Source organism: Sus scrofa, chromosome 13 (assembly GCF_054392235.1).
Source record: "Sus scrofa isolate SSC_HxYL_T2T_F1_AM1 chromosome 13, Sscrofa_HxYL_maternal_Yorkshire_Landrace_v2.0, whole genome shotgun sequence".
Classification (NCBI taxonomy): Eukaryota; Metazoa; Chordata; class Mammalia; order Artiodactyla; family Suidae; genus Sus; species Sus scrofa.
In genome coordinates this window covers 105,061,282-105,078,095 of record NC_139395.1, presented here as the reverse complement: position 1 = coordinate 105,078,095, position 16,814 = coordinate 105,061,282, and the positions used below count along the sequence as shown (strand labels likewise).

At 37.0% G+C, this 16,814-nt stretch overlaps 1 long non-coding RNA gene across 3 annotated transcripts in view; it reads left to right on the top strand.

Moving 5' to 3' along the window:
* Positions 1-16,814, top strand: part of LOC102163150 (uncharacterized) — a 99,370-nt gene that overhangs the window by 21,830 nt on the left and 60,726 nt on the right. For 2 of the 3 annotated variants that reach the window (XR_014824186.1, XR_014824188.1), the window contains exon 2: positions 13,614-13,946. The exons of the other annotated variant lie outside the window; for it this stretch is intronic. This is a non-coding gene — a long non-coding RNA (uncharacterized LOC102163150). The remainder of the gene's footprint in view (positions 1-13,613; positions 13,947-16,814) is intronic. 3 annotated transcript variants of the gene reach the window in all.

Sequence of the window (16,814 nt, the reverse complement as noted above, 5' to 3'; positions counted from 1 at the left end):
CCTGTTAGAACTAATGAACAGATCTGTCAAAGGATACAAAATCAAGACACAAAAATTCATTGTGTGTTTGTACACTAACAATGAAAAACCTAATAAGGATTCTATTTATAATTGCATCAGAAAGAATAAAGTTCTTAAGAATAAACCTAACCAAGGAGATGGAAGACTTGTACACTGAAAATTACAAAAAAATTTATGAAAAAAGTTAGATATAAACAAATGGAAATATATCCCATGTTTATTGATTGGAAAACAATATTTTAAGATGGGTACACTACCCAAAGCAATCTAGATTCAACATAATCCCTGTTAAAATCCCAACAAAATATTTTGCAGAAATGGGTAAATCCAACCTAAAGTTCATATTAATCTCAAGGGACCCCAAATCATCAAAACAATTTGGAGAAAGAAGAACAACTCACACTTAGTGATTTCAAAAATAAAATAATACTGATAAAAATATTTTGAAGCTATAGTAATTGAACAGTTTGGTATTGGCATAAAGACAAATAGACTAATGGAAGAGAATAGGGAGCTCAGAAATAACCCACTGCATATACAATCAAATGACTTTTGACAAGGATGCCAAGAGGTATTCTCTTCCCAATGAGGAAAGGACAGTCTCTTCAGCAAATGGTATTGGGAAAATTGGATACCCACATGCAAAATAATGAAGTTATATCCTTATCTTACACTATACACTAAAATTAACTTGAAGTTCACCTTGTGCCTCAGTGCATGTTAAACCCAACTAGTATCCATGAAGATGCAGGTTCGATCCATGGTCTCATTCAGTGGGTTAAGGATCTGGCATTGCCATGAGCTATGGTAGGTCATATACACAGCTTGTATCACACATTGCTGTGACTGTGGGGTAGGCCAGCAGCTGCAGCTCTGATTCGACCCCTACCCTGGGAACTTCTATATACTGCAGGTGTGGTATATAGTATACATATATTTTTTTTAAATTAACTCTCTGTAATACCTAATATAAGACCTTAAACTGTAAAACTCTGAGGGAAAACCATAAGGGAAAATTTTTGTGACCATTAGCAGTGGTTTCTTGGATAAGACAAAAAGCACAGTCAACAAAAGCAAATATAGATAATGGGACTACTTCAAGTTTATAACTTTTATGTATCAAAGGACACAACACGGTGAAATAGCAACCTGAAGAATAGAAAAAAATATCTGCAAGTCATACCTTGGATAAGGAGTTAACATCTAGAATATATGAAGAACTTCTACAACTCAACAACAAAACATCAGATGACCTGCTTTTAAAATGTGCAAAGAACTTGAGTAGATGTTTCTTCAAAGATGAAATGTAAATGATCAGCCAGTACATAGAAAGATGCTCAACATTACTAAGAATCAAAGTAATGCAAGTTAAAGCCATAATGTGTCAGTTCACACCTATTAGGATGGATACTATAAAGAGAGAAAGAAAAAAAGTGGAAGGAGAAAGGAAGGAGGAAGAAAAGAAGTGTTGATGTGGATGTGGACAAATTAGAACCCTTGTGCACTGTTGGTGGGGTTGTAAAATGATGCAACCACTATGGAAAACAGTATGGAGGCTTCAGAAAAATTAAAAATAGAACTATCATATGGTCTACCAGTCCTATTTTGGGATATACAAAAAAAAATCAAAAAAGGGGTGTTGACATAGAGAACAGACTTGTGAATGCTGGGGGGGAGGGGTGCGGGATGGACTGGTAGTTTGGGGTTAGTAGATGCAAACTATTACGTTTAAAGTGGATAAGCAAGTAGGTTCTACTGAATAGCACTGAGAACTATATCCAATCTCTTGGGAGTAGACCATGTTGGAAGATAATATAAGAAAGGGACTGTGTGTGTCTGAGTCACGTTGCTGTATGGCAGAAATTGACCCAACATTATAAATCAACTATAATTTTTTAAAAATGTTGTCTTGAGGTATTTTCACACCCATGTTCATAGTATTCACAATAGCCAAGAGGTGCAAGCAAACCAAAGGTCCATCAACAGATAAATGTATGAACAAAAAAATGGTATGTACATACAGTGACATATAATTCAAACTTAAAAATGAAATCCTGTCACATGCCACAAAATGGATGAACCTTGAGGATATTATGCTAAGTGAAATAAGCCAGTGAAAAATATGCAAATGTTGTACAATTCCACTTACATGAGGTATCTAAAATGTGAAATTTATAGAAACAAAGTAAAATGGTAATTACTAAGGCCTGGAGGAAGTGGGAAAAGAAGAGTTGTTATTGGATATAATTTCAGATTTGCAAGATGAGAAATTTCTGGAGATCTGTTTCACAGCAATGAAAATATACTTAACACTGTTGAACTGTACACCTAAAAGTGGTTAAGATGGTACATCTTCTTTTTTTAACACAGTTTTAAAAATGAAGAGAGTTAAATGAGATGCATGTGAAGGATTTGGGAGGGTGCTTGGCATGTAACAAATGCGCATTAAATACTAACTATTAGTAATTAATGAGGCTATCAAATGTAAGTCTTCTAACTTTGTTCTTCCTTACTATCCCCTCCCCAGGCTTTCTCCCATAGGCACAGTGTGTTCTTTCTCAATTTGTACTTGTATTTTGTCCTATTTAATAGCTATGTTTGTACTTTCGTATAGTTAAAGGCAGGAGCAATGAATTGCACTGAACATTGAATTGCTGAACTCCTGGTTGAGTTCTACCCATTGCCAGGCATATATAGGAACACATTTTTTTTTCTTTTCCATTATGGGGCTAGCACATCATTGATAGAAAATATGAACAATAGTAAAGTAAGAGATGGGTGGAAATGTCCAAAGTCCCACCACTTAAAAGCAATCACAGTCAGTAGTTTTTTACAGAAACTATTTCCTGAATTAAACAGAGTGAAAATAAAATGCTTACTTAAAATGAAGGTAAGAATTTAACATTAAATTCAGGAATTGTTTCCCTTGAGAATTATTCAGGGTAGGTTGAGTCATCTGGTAGCCAAGAGCTTGATAGAGAAGTTGGAATAAAAGAGAAAATATAGCTATAATACAAATACAGCTCTTCTAGTTAATATTATTTTGGTTGTAGTCTAAAGAACCCAGCTCTGTCAACTAAAGCAAAAAGATGAATTAATTGATGTTAAAGTATAATTTTAAGAAAGGTAAAACCTGACTTACCTGCTCAATGATATAGTATATGTGTGTCATAGATTTATTTCATTAATGAGGGAATCAGCAGGATGATAAAGCTAGGTTCAAAGGAGGATACATGAGATTGATGAATACATGGTCCATAAGAGATAGGATGCTGTAATCAGTTGTCCAATATGACATTGAAAAGCACACAGTAACCTATCCTCTTACCTTATTTCCAAATGTTTATTTTTTAAAAACTGGGAACTTCAAGTTGCTGAATAATCATTATTGGCAAATAGTGAACATGTGCCATGAATCAGGCTTGAGCTAAATGCTTCACATGCAGTGAAAGAAAGTAAACTGGAAATAAGGAAACAAAGTGACTGAGTAGGACTCAAGTTCATCTCCTCTCTGACAAAAACACCAAAATCACAACTAACTGCTGAACAACTGTTGACAAAAAAGAGTGAAAACTACCCAAAAATGTAGAATACACACAAAGACAAAGAAGAAGCCACAATGAGATGCTAGGAGGGATAATTTTGTGATATGAACAAATGCCATACCTTCAGGGTGGGTAACCCATCAATGGAAAATAACTACATTGCAGAGGTTCTCCTATAGGAGTGGAAGTTCTGAACCCCATGTTGGCTTTGATGCTAGTTGGACTTAAGCACAGGAGATCCACAGGGCTGGGAGAAATAGAGACTTCACTCTTGGAGGGTGCACACAAGCTTTCACATGCACTGGGTCCTAGGGGAAATCAGTAACTCTGTAGGAATCTGGCCAGATCTACCTGTGGGTCTTGGAGGGCCTCCTGGGAAGGCAGGGGTTGGCTGTTGCTCACAGTGGAGGCAGGGAACAGGAAGTGGAGGCCCCAGAGAATAGTCATTGTTGTGAGCTTCCCTGGAGGTCATCATATTAGAAATGAGATCTGGCCCCATCCAACTGCCTTCAGACTCCAGTGCTGGAAAGCCTCAGGCCAAACAATCAACAGGGTAGAAACAGAACCCCACCTATCAGCAGACAGACAGCCTAAAGTTGTCCTTGGCACATAGCTGCCTCTAAACACACCCATCAATGTGGCCCCATCCACCAGAGGGACAAAACCCAGCTCCAACCACCAGTGGGCAATAACCATTTCTTCCCACCAGGAAGCCTGTGAGCAAGACCCTGGATCAACTTCTCCCACTGGGGGACAGACACCAGAAGAAAGAGAGGCTACAACTCTGCAGCCTGAGGAAAGGAGATCATTAAACACGTAAAGTTAGACAAAAGAGATGGCAGAGAAATATGTTTCAGACAAAGGAATGAGACAAAACCCCAGAAGAACAAAGAATTGAGGTAGAGATAGGTAAACTACCTGAAAAAAGAATTCAGAGTAATGATAGTAAAGATGATCTAAGACCTCAGGGGAAAAAAATGGCACAGAATAAGAAATTACAAAAAATGTTTAATAAACAGAAGATTTAAAGAACAAACAGCCAGACTGAATAACAAAACCAAATAACTGAAATTAGAAATACCTTAAAAGGAATCAATATCAGAATACATGAGGCAGAAGAAAGAATGAGTGAGCTGGAAGACAGATTGGTGGACTTTGCTGCTATGGAACAGAATAAAAATGAAAAGAAATGAGAACAGTCTAAGAGACGTATGGGACAACATTCACTGCACCAACATTTGCATTATAAGGGTCCCAGAAGGAGAAGAGAAGGGCCAAAGGAAATATTTGAAGACATAATAGCTGAAAACTTCCATAACATGGGAAAGAAAACAAGTCTAGGAAGTGCAGAGTCTCATACAAGATAAACCCAAGGAGGAACACACTGAGACATATTAATCAAATTGACCCAAATTAAAGACAGATAAAATATTAAAAGCAACTAGGGAAAAGCAACAAATAATATACAAGAACATCCCCATAAAGTTATCAGCTGACTTTTCAGGAGAATCTCTGCAGGCCAGAAGGGAGTGGCTTGATACATTTAAAGTTATGAAAGGGGGGAAACCTATAACCAAGAATACTGTACTCAGCAAAGCTTTTGTTCAGATTTGACAGAGAAATCAAAAAAAAAAAAAAATCAAAAGCTAAGGGACCATAACAAATGCTAAAGGAACTTCTCTAGCAAAAAGAAAAGGCCACAAAAAGAAACAAGAAAATTATAAAATGGAAAGCTTACCATAAAGACAAACATATAATAAAGATAGGAAGTTATTCACACACGAAGATATTAAAAACAGCAATTGTGATCCACCTCAGCACAGTAGGCAGCATATCAGTCTCATAAAAACAGCAGTTGTGAGGAGAGTAAAAATGCAGGATATTGGAAAAGTATTTGAAATTAATAGACCAGCAACTTAAAACAATTTTGTATATCTATATCAAAACTTCATGGTAACCACAAACCAAAAATCTGCAATATGTGTACACACTACAAAGAAAAATCAATCCAAACACAATATTAAATGTAGTCATCAAACCACAAGAGAACAAAAGGAAGGGAAGAAAAAAGGCCTACAAAAACAAACCCAAAACAATTAACAACATGGAAATAAGAATAGATATATTGATAATTACCTTGAATGTAAATGAATTACATGCTCCAACCAAAAGACATAGGGTGGCTGAATGGATACAAAAACAAGACCCATGTATATGCTATCTATAAGAGACCCATTTCAGATCTAGAGACACATATAGACTGAAAATGAGGGGATGGAAGAAGGTATTCCATGCAAACGGAAATCAAAAGAAGGCTGGATTAGCAACACATATCAGACAAAATAGACTTTAAGATAGCTACAAGAGACAGAGAAGAAACTACATAATCATCAAAGGATCAATCCAAGAAGATATAACAATTGTAAACCCATATGCACCCAACATAGAAGCTCCTCAATGTGTAAGGCAAATGCTAATAGCTATAAAAGGAGAAATTAACAGTAGTGCAATAATGGTCGGGGACTTGAAAACCCCACTTATGTCAATGAGCAGATCATCAGATGGAAAATCAACAAGGAAACACAAGCCTTAAATGACACATTAGACCAGATGCACTGAACTGATATTTATAGAACATTACATGTGAAAGCAGCAGAATTCATTCTTCTCAAGTGCACATGTAACATTCTTCAGGATAGGTCACATGCTGGGCCACAAATCAAGCCTCAGTAAATTTAAGAAAATTGAAATCATATCAAGCAACTTTCCTTTTTTTTTTTTTTTTTTGTCTTTTTAGGGCTGCACCTGTGGCATATGGAAGTTCCCAGGCTAGGGGTCTAATTAGAGCTGTAGCTGCCAGCCTATGCCACAGCCACAGCAATGCCAGATCCGAGCCATGTCTGCAGCCTACACCACAGCCCATGGCAACACTGGATCCTCAACCCACTGAGCAAGGCCAGGGATCGAACCCACAACCTCATGGTTCCTAGTCGGATTTGTTTCTCTGGCACCATGACAGGACCTCCTCAAGCAACTTTTCTGACTACATCACCAAGACTAGAAATAAACTATAAAACTACAAAAAAAAATAAAAATAAAAAATCCCACAAACACATGGAGACTAAACAATATGCTGCTAAATAACCAATGGATCACTGAAGAAATCAAAGAGGAAATCAAAAAAATACCTAGAAACAAGTGAACATGAAAACACAACAATCCAAGAAATATGAGGCACAGCAAAAGCCGTTCTAAGAGGGAATTTTATAGCAAAATAGCCTTATCTTAGGAAACAAGAAATATCTCAAACAATCTAACCTTATACTTAAAGCAACTGGAGAAAGAAAAACAAACAAAACCAAAGTGAGTAGAAGGAAAGAAAGATCAGAGCATAAATAAATGAAATACAGATGAAGAAAACAATTAAAAAGATCAATGAAACTAAAAGCTTGTTCTGTGGAAAGATCAACAAAATTGATAAACTATTAGCCAGACTCATCAAGAAAAAAAAGGGGAGGGCTCAAAATCAATAAAATTAGAAATGAAAAAGTTACAATTGACACCACAGAAATCCAAAGATCATGAGATGACTACAAGCAACTCTATGCTAATAAAATGAATAGCCTAGAAAAAAATGGAAAAATTCTTAGAAAGGTATGATCTTCTAAGAATGAATCAGGAAGAAATAGAAAATATGAACAGACCAGTCACAGATACTGAAATTGAAACTGTGATTTTAAAACTTCCAACAAACAAAGTCCAGGACCGCATAATTCATAGGTTAATTTTATCAAATATTCAGAAAAGAGTTAATGCATATTTTTCTGAAACTTTTCTAGAAAAATGGCAGAGGAAGGAATACTCCCAAGTCATTCTCTGAGGCCACAATCACTCTGATACCAAAACCAGACACAGATATCATCAAAAAAGAAAATTACAGGCCAGTATCACTGACGAACATAGATGCAAAAAACCTCAACCAAATAATAATAGCAAGCACGATCCAACTATATATTAGAAGATCATACACCATGATCAAGTGGGATTAATCCCAGGGATGGAAGGATTGTTCAATATCTGCAAATCAATCAGTGTGATATACCACATTAACAAATTGAAGAATAAAAACCATTTGATCATCTCAATAGGTGCAGGAAAAGCTTCTGTCAAAATGCAACATCCATTTCTGATAAAAATGCTCCAGAAAGTGGGCATAGAAGGAAGCTACCTGAACATAATGAAGGTCATATATGACAAACCAATAGCTAATGTCGTACTCAATAGTGAAAAGCTGAAAGCATTTTCTCAAAGATTAGGAACAAGACAAGGATGTCCACTCTTGCCACTTTTATTCAACGTAGTTTTGGAAGTCCTAGCCACAGCAATGGAGAACAAAAAGAAATGAAATTAATCTAAATTGGAAAAGAAGAGATAAAGCTATCACTGTTTGCAGATGACATGATACTATGCATAGAAAATCCTAAAGCTGCTTTAAGAAAAACACTAGAGATCATCAATGAATTTGGTAAAGTTGCAGGATACAAAATTCTACAGAAATACACATAAATTTCTTACATTTCTATACATCTAACATCAAAAGATCAGAAAGAGAAATTAAGGAAATGATTCCATTTACTGTTACATCAAAAAGAATAAAATACCTTGGAATAAACTTACCTAATTAGGAGGCAAAAGACCTGTACTCTGAAAACTATAAGATGGTAATGAAAGAAGTCAAAGATGGAAAGATATACAGTTTTGGATTGGAAGAATCAATATTGTCAAATTGACTATACTATCCAAGGCAATCTACAGATTGCCTTATAGTGCAACCCCTATAAATTTTTCAGTGGTATTTTTCACAGAACTAGAACAAAAACATTTTTAATTTCTATGGAAACACAAAAGACCCAAAATAAACAAGGCAGTCCTGAGAAAGAAAAACAGAGTCAGAAATCAGGCTCCCTGACCTCAAAGCTACAGTAATCAAAACAATATGGTACTGGCACAAAAACAGAAATATAGATCAATGGAACAGAATAGAAAGCCCAGAAATCAACCCACACACCTGTGGTCAATTAATCTATGACACAGGAAGCAAGAATATACACTGAGGAAAGACAGTCTCTTCAATAAGTGGTGCTGGGAAAACTGGGCAGCTACATGTAAAAGAATGACATTAGGACATTCTGTAATACCCTACATAAAAATAAACTCAAAATGGATTAAAGACCTAAATGTAAGACTAGATACTATAAAACTCTTAGGAGAAAACATAGGCAAAACATACTTTGACATAAATCACAGCAGTGTCTTTTTGGATCTACCACCCAGGGTAACAAAAATAAAAATAAACAAATGGGGGCTGTTTAAACTTAAAAGTTTTTGAACAGCAAAGGAAACCCTAAATAAGATGAAAAGACAACCCACAGAATGGGAGAAAATATTTGTAAACAAACCAGCCAACAAGGGGTTAATCTCCAAAGTACACAAACAATTCATGTAGCTCAATATCAAAAAAACAACTCAATCAAAAAATAGAAGATCTAAATAGACATTTCTCTAAAGAAGACATACAGATGTCTAAAAAGCACATGAAAAGATACTCAACATCGCTAATTATTAGCGAAATGCAAATCAAAAACTATGGTGAGGTACTACTTCACACTGGTCAGAATGGCCATCATCAAAAAGTCAACAAACAAGAATTCCCTGGTGGCTTAGCAGGGACCTGGCATTGTCACTGCTATGGCTTACTTAGGTCACTGCTGTGGTGCATGTTTGATCTCTGGCCAGGGAACTTCTGCATGCTGTGGACATGGCCAAAAAAAAAGTCTACAGACAATAAATGCTGGAGAGGGTACAGAGAAAAGGGAATCCTCCAAACTATTGGTGGGAATATAAATTGGTACCACCACTATGGAGAACAGTATGAAGTATCTTTAAAAAGCTAAAGATAGTCCAAAAATCCCTCTCCTGTGCCTCTACAGAAGACCATAATTTGAAAAGGTACATACACCCCAGTGTTCATTGCAGCAATATTTACAATAGCCAAGACGTGGAAGTAACTTAAATGTCCATCGTCCAAGGAATGGCTAAAGAAGATGTGGTATATATGTGTACAGTGGAATATTACTCAGCCATAAAAATGAAAAAGTATCATTTGCAGCAACATGGATGGACCTAGAGATTATCATATGACATGAAGAAAGTCATACAAAGACATATAAAATCATATTACTTATATGGAATATAAAATAATGGCATAAAAGAACTTAATTCAAAAACAGAAACAGACTCACATATTTCAAAGTCAAACTTATGGTTACCAAAGAGGAAATGTGAATGGGGAGAGGGATAAATTAGGAGTTTGGGATTAACATACACACACCATTATATATAAGATAAATAACTAACAAGAACTTACTGTATCTACTCAATATTCTGTAATAACCTATATGGGAAAGAATCTTGAAAGAATGGATGTATGTGTAACTGATTCGCTTAGCTGTATACCTGAAACTAACATAATATTGTAAGTCAATGATACTCCAATAAAATTTTTTTGATTTTTTGATTAAAAAAATTTTAATGATTTTTATTTTTTCCATTATGGTTGGTTTACACTGTTCTGTCAATTTCTACTGTACAGCAAAGTGACTTAGTCACACATGTATATACATTTTCTCATATTATCCTCTCTCATGTTCCATCACAAGTGACTAGATATAGTTCCTTGTGCTTTTATAGCAGGATCTCATTGCTTATCCATTCCAAAGACAATCGTTTGCATCTATTAACCCCAGACTCCCAGTCCATCCCACTCCCTTCCCCTCCCCCTTGGCACCCACAAGTATGTTCTCCAAGTACATGAGTTTCTTTTCTATGGACAGGTTCATTTGTGCCATATATTAGATTCCAGATATAAGTGATATCATACGGTATTTGTCTTTCTCTTTCTGACTTATTTCACTTAGTATGAGAGCCTCTAGTCCCATCCATGTTGGTGTAGATGACATTATTTTGTTCTTTTTTATGGATGAATAGTATTCCATTGTGTATATATACCACATCTTCTTAATCTATTCATCTATTGATGGACATTTAGGTTGTTTCCATGTCTTAGCTATTGTGAATAGAGCTGCAATGAACATATGGGTGCATGTATCTTTTTCAAGGAAAGTTTTGTCCGGATATATGCCCAAGAGTGGGATTGCTGGGTCATATTTAGTTTTCTGAGATACTTCCATACTGTCTTCCATAGTGGCTGTACCAATTTCCATTCCTACCAACAGTGTATGAGGGTACTTTTTTCTCCACTCTCTCCAGCATTTGTTATTTGTTGACTTGTTAATGATGGTCATTCTGACAGGTGTGAGGTGGTACCTCATAGTAGTTTTGATTTGCATTTCTCTAATAACTAGTGATGTTGAGCATTTTTGCATGTGCTGTGGTCATCTATATATCTTCTTTCAAGAAATGTCTATTCAGGTCTTTTGCCCATTTTTCAATTGTGTTGTTGGGTTTTTTGTTGTTGTATAAATTATTTGCATATTTTAAAGATTAAGCCCTTGTCAGTTGCATCATTTGAAACTATTTTCTCCCTCCAATAAAGTTTTTTTAAAGGGAGATATGTAGAGGGAGATTCAACACCAGACACACACAGGGAGAAGTCAATGTGAAGACAAAGGCAGAGATTGGAATGACCTGGACATAAACCAAGGAATACTGCCAGGTACCAGAAGTTGAAAGAGGGCATTCCCATCACGGCGCAGCAGAAACGAATCTGACTAGGAACCATAAGGTTGCAGGTTCCATCCCTGGCCTCACTCAGTGGGTTAAGGATCCAGCATTGCTCTGAGCTGTGGTTGCAGACATGGTTTGGATCTGGCGTTGCTGTGGCTCTGGTGTAGGCTGGCGGCTATAGCTCAGATTAGACCCCTAACCTGGGAACCTCCATATGCCACAGGTGTGGTGCTAAAAGGACAAAAGACAACATAAAAACAAAAAATAAACAAACAAAAACAAAGTCGAAAGAGACAAGGAATGAATTATCTCCCAGAGCCTCCAAAGGGAGTACAGCTATGCATCTCAATTTCAGTCTCCTGACATCCAGAATTCTGAGAGAATAAATTTCTGTTGTTTTAAGCCATCCATGTTATGGTAATTTGTTAACATTAGCTCTAGGAAACCAATGCATGTGCTTTGTAATTTTCTGAGTCTCATTTCTTTCACATGGCTTGATTTTATTATTCCTCATGATATTTGTTTTCATAGTTCATTTTTCTTATTCCTGAAATAGTATTTCACTGTATGGATATACCACAATTTATTTATTTTACCTATTGATGAATATTTGAATTGTTTCCAGAATCAGTGTTATGAATAAAGCAGTTATGAAAAAGTTAAAAAAATAGAAAGTAAACCACCAGGTCCTACCCTTAGAAAACCAAAGAGCAATGAAGGAAAGACACAGAGTCCATAAGAATTGAGGAGATTTTTTTCTGGATCCCAAGTGCCCAGCATCAGCCCCAAAGCCAAACTGAAGAAATACTTGGAAATTTTGGAGCGAAGCACTCCAAGTATGCTCTAACATTTGTATTATTGGGCACTTTGTGAAATTACTAGTTACACTCAATTGAATAAATTCTCTTTTGCAATTAAGAATATATTATATGTTAACCTCCTGGATGAGCTAAGAAAAATATTCATTATCTTGTCTCTCTGGGAGATACTATACATACTTAGAGGCTTGGTCTTGCTGCAGTTGTAGGGAACAAACAAGGAGGGGAGAACAAGAGCTCCCAACTCATCTATAGGGTGCTACTTCAGGCACAACACCCTCACACAGGCCTTTTGACTGACTCACTTCCCCAACTTGGAAGCCTTCACTGAGAAAGGTGAGTGTGGTGAGGTAGGGAAATGTGGCTTCCTGCCTGGTTCCAGAAGCACTCCACAAAGCAGATGGCCTTCAGAGACTTCCAGGAAATGGCCCAGTGGGAGCGTGTGTGGCCCCAGAAAGGGCAAGGTTGGGAATCATGGCCTGCCTGTGGAGCCCCTCAAACCAGTCCTTACCCTTTTCCCAGGTGAGTTGGCTAAGCCACCATCTGATTTCACAGTTGTAAGGTGCTTCCACAGGGAGCAGTGGGTAGTGGGTTTCAGCTCCTCCCTATAGAGAAGTTTTGCCTTTAGTTTGACAATTAGTTGTACCAAGTACTGTGCTGCTTGGAAGTCCTTGCCCTGTGTATAGTCATTCGGAGGTGCTTTTGTAGCCTCTTTATCAAACTGAGGTCCCTGAGGGCTTGTCAATAGGCAGAACCCCAGCCCTGCTCAAAGCCTACTGAAACCATCTCTAATCTTTAGCTGGACCTGTGGAGGTGATTCGAATGTCTTAGTTTCAGAAGCACTGATCTGAAGTTCAACCGATCCAAGATCAAATCCTAATTCCACTATTTACAGGGAAGTCACTTCACTTTTCTGAGCTGCTATATCTATAAAACAGAAATAAAAATAGGACCCACCTCACAAGCAAGGAGACAGTGTAATCCTATATGTAAACCATAATACATAGCACAAAGTAAGTGCTCAGAAAATGTCTAAGAGTCATGTGCCATCCCGCCCACACAGGTAGTCTTCACTGCTACATTTGTGCTTTAAAGGGTGTTCTAACCTGCCTGGTATCTCCTTTTCTCAGCCTATATTCACAAAAGCCTGATAGTAATACTTTACCTAGGGGTGAGAGTAAGAGGTAGCTCTGATACCTCTCAGAGATCACCAATGGAATTTTTGATACCTCTCAGAGATCACCAACTATTTTCTTGTTAGAAGTAAACAAAACAATATTCATTCTTCAGTCAGTGACCCACTCTGGTAGCCAGCCTCTAAAATGACCTTAATTATCCCCACCTCCCAGTCCTCATGCACCTGTATGGGCCCCTCACACTTGAAAAGAGCTAACTATATAACTAAAAATATGCAGAAATGACAATGCAGCTTCCAAAGGTAGGTAATAAAATACCTTGCAGCTTCTGCTTTGATTTCTCCTAGATCAACTTGTTCTGGGGGAAGCCAACTGCCATGTCATGAGGACACTTAAGCAACTCTAAGGAGAGAGAGATCCATGTGGCAAGGACGTAAAGCCTCCTACCTACAGCCCTGCAAGTGAATCATCTTAGAAATGGATCTTCCTGCCCTAGAAATGCTTCAAAGGACTACAGCCCTGCAAGTTCCACATAGCATTTTAACTACAACCTCATGAGAGATCCCGAGCCAGAACCACCTAGCTAAGCCTCTTCTCAATTCTTGGCCTGCAGAAACAATGTGAAATAGTATTTGTTGTTACTTTAAGTCACTAAGTTTGGAGTAATTTGTTATGTAACAGTAAGTAAGTCATACATCCATTATAGTAGTCAAGAATATATATACTCTATCTTCTATCTATATAACTTTCTTTGTGTATAGTCTTTCCCAACAAAATTCTCATACCTAAGACCAAGAGAAAGGAATGAAAAGCAGAGAATAAAATTATCTTTCATTCTCATTTGATAAAGCATTCCAGCAGTTCCAGGTAAGCATAAAGCATGTAGATCCAAGATAAATGTTAGCTTGGGGGATACTTCCTGCTTACCTCCCCTTAGGTTTCCATAGAAGGAATGGATCAAATACCCCATTTCCCAGGAGGAGAAAGAAGAAAAGTGTTTGACAATTTCCCTTACAGGGGCTTCTTTTTGTCTCTCACTCTCTCCTACCTGGGCTAATGGTACATTTGGGAAAAGGAACTGAACATAGTCAGCTCAGCTCAATGCTCCCAGCTTCAGGGGAAGGCTGACTCTGCAGTTCCACATGTAAGCTTAGAGAAGTGGGTCCTTGTGGGGATGGCCTGTGGTGGTGCAGCCCTTTTGAGGAAACCGTGCAAAGTCTTAAAATTAGGTGGTGTGTTAATATCCATGTGCCACATGTTTAAGCTCTGTCCTCTAAGCCAGTTTTATGAGTAGCGAATTCTTAACTTTGAACTCCATCTGTGTGACTTTGTGTCTACCTCTCAACTGGTTCCAAACTTGGAAGAGAAAGGAAGGATGTTATTAGCCTCCTAAAAATCATCAAGAAGCATATATTCAATATAGATATGTTATTCTAAATTATTTTTTCAGCATCAGTCGTTCTCAACATTTTCCCACCTATAACTTCCCCACACTACTACTGACATAAGAAGCCTCTGGTACATCCTGACTCCAGTCTTGCTTTCTCAGTATAATTATTTATCTTCAAAATCCAAATAGTGCACGGTGGAGGGAGTGTCTAGGTGGCTGAGGAAGTTTGACTATCTCATTAATCATAGTAATAATAATGATATCTACTATGCTCTTCTATACTATTTATATTTATAGTTTCTCCTTTAATATTCACAGTAACTCTCTGATGTAACTATCACTTATTACAATTTTATTGAGGAGGAATCTGAACCTTAAAAGGATGGTTATTAGCCTCCTAAAAATCATCAAGAAACATATATTCAATATAGATATGTTATTCTAAATTGAACCCAGGGGATTGAACCCACATCCTCATGGAAAGTGGCAGAACATCCTAGGGTTTGTATGCATGTCTGACTGGCTCTGAAGTCTCTGCTGTTTCTAATACACAGTATTACATTTTAAGCCCTACCTTGGAGCCCAGTCTTAGTTTAAGAAACATTACTTTAGTTGGTTTGCAGGTTTTTCTTAAGTTTTATACCTCATTAATGGTAATGTCATATACATTTTTAGGATTGTTATCAAATTTGGGAAATTTTCTCCTAAATTTCTTTCTTAGGGAAGCTATAAAATTTCAGAGTATTGGAGTTCCCATCATGGCTCAGTGGGTTAAGAACCCGACTAGTATCCATAACGATGCAGATTCGATCCCTGGCATCGCTCAGTTACTTAAGGATCCTGTGTTGCCATGAGCTGCGGTATAGGTCACAGAGGTGGCTCAGATCCTGCATTGCTGTGGTTATGGTGTAGGCCAGCCACTGCAGTTAAGAAAGAAAAAAAAAACATTCAGAGTATTTCAGGTTTTCTTAGCATATTTAAGATTACACTTAGGTATTTAAGCGTAATCTTAAATATGTTTAAAATAATGATCGCTCTTAACTAGTTTGTTACTGAGGTCCAGGTTGTGGTGTCATATTATTTTTGTTTTCTTATTTGATGTCAGTACTTTGTGTCAAATTGGCAAGACATTTAAATCTTTTTTAATGCGGTCAGATATTTAACTTTTCTTTTTTTTTTTTTTTTTTTTTCTTTTAGGGCCACACCCATAGCATATGGAGGTTCCCAGGCTAGGGGTCCAGTCGAAGCTGTAACCGCTGGCCTATGCCAGAGCCACAACAATGCCAGATCCAAGCTGCATCTGCAACCTACACCACAGCTCACGACAACATGGGATCCTTAACCCACTGAGCAAAGCCAGGGATTGAACCCACATCCTCATGGATGCTAGTCAGCTTTGCTAACCACTGAGCCACGACAGGAACTTCAGATATTTTACTTCTTATTAAATTTCATTTTCAAGCTGTCCAAGAATCCATTTCTTACTTTTATCTGAAATTTGTCTTTCTCTTGATCATTTACTGCTCTTGGTATAATCTAAAATATTTTTGCTGCTATTTGCTTCTTTTCTTAAAAAATTTCTATCACCCATGCTAGAGTGGAGACTAAATCATCTTTATATTGCCTATATAGAAAGTTATATTACAAAATCAATTGTCCTATAAAGAGGCTATCAAAGTAGCCCCCCAAAATAGGGGGAAATGGTTCTATTGTACCAGGCTTTTGGTGAATAAAAATAACTTATTTTCTGAAAAAAAAAACAAAAACAAAACATTATTTAAAATTTTAACTTAAAGAGTCAGTTCTATCAGAGTTTCAGAGAGGCATGGAATTTCTGGCCTGGAAAGGTCTCTGAATATTATGAAGTCCCACCCCCATCCCCTTTTATTTACATAAGAGGAAACTCTTGGAGAGATTAGGTCACTTCCTAATAATTTAATGGTAATTTGTAAAAATTCTAGGTAGTCCAAACTGCTTATATGATTACTAAGTTGTCTGTGAAGAGATTTTATTCCCTAAGGTCACGATATTTGACTATCCAATTATTGAAATATTCCCTGGCCAACCAACTCAGATGTATGGTTTGGGCTCAGGAGAACCAAATGAACTTGAATTTATAAGTAAAAAAAAGACAAAAGAAAAAAAGAAAATGCTGTTT